This window comes from Pteropus medius, unplaced genomic scaffold (assembly GCF_902729225.1).
Source record: "Pteropus medius unplaced genomic scaffold, Ma_sr-lr_union100, whole genome shotgun sequence".
Lineage (NCBI taxonomy): Eukaryota > Metazoa > Chordata > Mammalia > Chiroptera > Pteropodidae > Pteropus > Pteropus medius.
The window spans coordinates 5,408,491-5,413,953 of NW_024344253.1; positions in this window are offsets into that span (position 1 = coordinate 5,408,491).

The window sequence follows — 5,463 nt, forward strand, 5'->3', positions numbered from 1 at the left end:
AACAGGTTGTTTGTATGGAAAAGCTGCTAGAAGAAGCTTGGGGGCGCCCATAAGTTAGGTGGGACTGAGTCTCAAAGAATCACCAGCCTGGGGCCAATGGTGTAGCTAGGCTGTTGGAGACTCAGATACAGTGGACACCTGTTTATGCATGCTAGGTGAGGGAGGGCTCAACAAAGGAACAGTGTCTTTTGCCAGCACTTCTGTCTGGGAGAAAGCTGCCTCTCTATCCCTCGCTCTGAAGCCGGACAGTTCAGTTCCTCACCATGTGTCAATGGTGCCTTTTGAGCTGCTGCCCAGCACTGGAGTTCAGAGCGAGTGAGTCCATCAGCGAGTGAGTCTGTGCACGGGCCCATTATAAGGAATGTCTGCAATGCCTCCAGCCTTCCATCTCAGTGACAATCTCTGCTGGTTTTCACAGCCAGAGATTGTGGGGACTTCTCTTCCAGGCACTAGAGCCCAGGGCTGGGGAGCCTGGTGTGGGACTGAGACCCTTTGTTCCTCTGGGCGGACCTCCACAGCCAAGATATCCCTCCTGATTTTTAAGTACCACATATGGCTGTGGGACTAGCCCACTCTGCATCTCTACCCTTCCTACCAGTCTGGAGGTGGCTTCTTCTGTATGTCCTTAGTTGTAGGACTTCTACTTAGCTAGACTTCAGGTGATTCTCAATGATGGTTCTGTAATTTAGTTGTAATTTTGATATGGTCACAGGAGAAGGCGAGCACAGTGCTTTCCTACTCCACCATCTTGACTGAAAGCCCCTTAAAATGTATTCTTAAAGGCATGTTTCTCCAGCATATTAAAATGGATTTGGGTGCATTGGCTTGCTTTGTTTAATTCTTCAGTAAACACCTCACATTTATTCTTAGCAAAGATTTATCATTTTTGAAAGTCACCCAGGTACATAAATCATAGACTCAAAAGAGTTTTAAAAAGTAACTGGAGATAGACTGTGACCTTTAAGATGGTGAAAAGACTTATTTTTGAACCATATGGTCAGCCTGAGGCTTAAAGCTTTAAAATTGAGGCTGGAGGGAGTTCAAACTCTGACATTGATTAGCGCATATGTCCCTAAGTTAGATGCACCAAAAGACAGTAAGAAAATCTTTTATGACAACTTGTCTGTTGTCATTAGTACAATTCATTCCAAAAAACAAGGAATCATTTTTAGATATGTCAGTGTCTAAGTTCGTTAGAACCACAAAAAATTGCATGAAATCATTTGAAATACAATTTTAGGCAAGATTTAGAAGAAAAGAACTGAGCAGATCACAGTTTTGGGGATATTTCTGATTGGTTTATCACAAAATATATCTGAATTATCATGTTTATCTTCTACCGATCTTAAATACCTCTATAGTCATTCTTGGGGTGTTTTCCATAGGACAAAAATAAACCGATTTACTGAATCCTTGCCCTCAAGTTGTGATACTCATGGTATTTATCTAGATACTAACTTACTAGACCTATTTAGTTAGTTAATTTTTAGAAGGTTACTTTATTTCTGAGTATAAAACAATGTAATCATTATTTTATCCTCTAATTCTTATAGCAATAAGGTAGAGAATTCTTCTTTCTAAATAATATCTTTTTTCTGGCTGAAAGGGTGTTTATACAGATGGAGAATGGCAAATAGATGTGACAGCTTGTAAAATTCCATATTGGCCATTTCTTTTTCCGTGATTTAAAGTTAGAACCATGATACAAATTCTCTAACACTATTATCTCACTTTATCACCCCAGGCTCACGAGTCTAGGGGGTTCTCAAATACTGACTGGAAGGAAGAATATCAAACACACATTATATTTTTGTTTTTAGTATGAAACAAATATGCTTGGTAAGACTCCCGTGGCCTATTTAACAAATTATATCAGAGTAATAAAATATTGTTTATAGTACCATGCAATATTTATTTTCATTAACTATTTGCTCCATCATCTATTTTCAAAACCAAGGTAAAATGTATTTTTAAATTGGCCTTAGATATCTACTTTTTGCAAAGTAATTATTAAGCATTAGAGTCGGCTAACTAATTTTGCTGCGAGCCTACTTTATTGACAATGTATTTGAGCAGCCAAACAGTATCCTGACACAACTCAACATCGCTAATATAATTTGATATTGTATGATGATGAATACTGATTCAAGAAAATGAAAAATAAAAATATATATATAATAGATATAATAGATATATAAATTATATATATGTATATACATATACATACACACAGATAGGGCTTTTTTCTTAAGGGAAGTAATATATTATAAAAAATATATGCTAATTTTTCAGGAAGGTTGATTAATACCCATCAGAAAGGAAATCATTGTATCAAAAGAAGGAAATATTTCATTTTGATAGATGAAAAGTAAAATACATTCGATCAATGACCTCAGGTGACATTGTGGAAAAGTAGATGAGATAATAAGGACTGCTCAAGATTTAGCTTCTTATAACCACAATAGTGGGAGGAGCCAAGGGCACAGTTTGAGCTTGTTTGATGATCAAAGCTAGCTATGAGCCAGCTGATTCAATTTATTTAGCTAGTTCCATTTTGGAAAAAGATCTAGCAAACTTTTGAAAAAGTGTATGTAGAGCACAATGGAATGGCAGTCCAATTCAAAAACAGTCAGTAAACCTGAACAGACACTTCTCTCGAGAAGACCTACAAATGGCCAACAGACATGAACAGATGCTCAGCTTCACTAGCTATTAAAGAAATGCAAATCAGTACCACAATGAGATACCATCTCATGCCTGTTAGAATGGCCATCATCATCATTAGAACAAGTAATAACAAGTGTTGGAGAGGTTGTGGGGAACCCTCACACACTGCTGGTGAGAATGTAAATTGGTACAGCCACTATGGAAAACAGTATGGAGGTATCTCAGAGGACTAAGGGTAAAATTATCATATGACCCAGCAATCCCTCTTCTGGGTATTTTCCAAAAAAACCTGAAAACATTTATCCACAAAGATATATGTTCATCGAAGCATTATTCACAGTGGCCAGGACATGGAAGCAACGAAAGTGTCTTATGATAGATGATTGGATAAGAAGATGTAGTACATATATATAATGGAATATTACTCAGCCATAAGAAAAGATGAAATACTGCCATTTGCAACAACATGGATGGATCTTGAGATAATCATGCTAAGTGAAATAAGCAGACAGAAGTTAAAAACCATATATTTTCACTCATATGTAAATTATAAAACTGAAAACAACAAATAAATACAACAAACAATTAGAACTCATGGACACAAACAGTGGATTGTGGTTACTGGAGGGAATGGGGCAAAGAGTATGTAGATATGGGTTAAAAAGGGCAAATATTTGGTGACGGAAGGAAATCTAACTTTGGCTGGTAAACACACAGTGCAATATATATATGACTGCTGAATTGTACAAAACTTATTTGATTGTACACCAATTTAATTTTATTAACCAATGTCACCCCAATAGTTTTAATTAAAAAATTCAAAAAAAGAAAAAGTGTATATAGTAGTCAAAGAATGAGATCTTGGATTTTACACAAAGAAATATTAAGACATTTTTGAGTGTTTTATAGCATTTGTGTTCTCAACTGTTAGTCATAGTCTTTGTAAATACACTAAGAGTATGTGAATCTATAGTGCCTCGCTTGTTCTCAGGCCCTCATGCCATACAAGGAAATCTTAGGAGGAGCAGAATAAATAAGTGTACATATACTGATGCTAATACGCTCGTCCTCTTTTTCACTAAAATCCAAGTCTGTTGCTGGTCTTGCCTGGTTATTCTTTAAATTCACTGGGATGACATTGGTTAATAAAATTATATGGGTTTCAAGTACACAATTCAATAATACATCATTGCATTGTGTGTTCACCACTCAAAGTCAAATCTTCTACCATCACCATATATTTGACCCCCCTTACCCTTTATCTACTTCCCACCTCTCCCCACTTCCCTCTGGTAACCACTAAGCTGTTGTCTGTGACTATGAGGTTTTTTTTGTTGTTTGTCTTGTTTGTTTGTTCCTTTTAGATTGAAATCATACGGTTCTCAACTTTTTCTGTCTAACTTATTTCCTTTAGCATGATAATCTCAAGAATCATCATGTCACAAAATTGCAGTATTTCATCTTTTCCTATGGCTGAGTAATATTTACACCCGCTTCACATTCTGATTGTGTAATCCATCCGTACTGCATGAAGTTCCTTTTGAGCTCATAATAATCTAGCCTTAAATCTATTCATAATAAATTAATCAACACTTTTTATGTTATCACTGCCCACAGTAGCCATATTCATTCCAAGCAAATCTACCTTCCAAACTAGAGAAAGACACTGGACCAAAATGATGCATCGGTTGTTTCTGCTGTGAATTTGCAGTTTGGATTTTAAGGTTGTTGGTCTCTTGGATGGAGGCGGTATGAAACACAGAAGCTGTGGCATGGTCTTCATCAGTGCTTCCAGAAAGCCAGTCAAGTCCTTCTGCTAAGTTATAAACCAACTGAGAGAGATAAAAGAGATAAGTAGATGAGATAAAAATATCAATTGATATACTGATGAAATCTAGATTGGAGAAGATGGCTCAGTTTGGTTACTACTACAGTATTTCTGATACAACACCTTGATACAGTACAGCGCTGAAAACCAGAGGTCTCTAATGAGCACAGAGCCCTTTTGCTTCAAATAGGGAAATGACCCCTTCCTCCAACCAAAAATTTCAAATTCATCCATAAGATAAGTCACTCATTCTTCCCATGAAATCATGAGGTGGTCAGAAACAGGACAAGAATATTACTGTGACCAATTCTTCACACGGAAGGAAAAATCATGAGTAAGAAGTATGATGATTAACAGAGAGAAAAAACTGAATAAGATATTCATAAAATACTAGAGACCACCTAGTACACCTAAAACAGAATTCATCTCCTTTTCTACTTGCCCCATCTAATCAATCACATTTCTTTATTTATTTCATTTTTCTGTCACCATTTAAGTTCAAAATTGTAACTCTATCTTTAATGTTAAGTTTTATCTTGTCCTCTCTAAACCAATCAATAATCCTTTCTTCACCAAAGGAAATATTTCTAAATTTTTCTCTCTCTCCATTGCTACTATTCCTCATCACTTACAATCAAACAGCATTTTTGAGAGTATTCTGAAAACATTGGCCCTCTGAGAGCTCTTCGAGAAAAGAGACTTTCTATGATTAAATATATTTTAAAATGCCATATGCTCTTTGCCTCATTGTAGAGATTTAAAATGCTCATTAGCAGAGATGTCTTCCAAAAAAAAGAAATCTCTTTGACTTGTTTCATCCAAAATTTCCAATCTTGTTTCAACACAGCAACTTTAAAAAAAAAAAAATATTCCTTATAACCTCTAAGAACTAGTGTTCTGTGAAATACTTTGAGAAATACTTTTTAAAAATATTTTAATGACTTCCTAACTAGTTCCTTAGCCTCAAA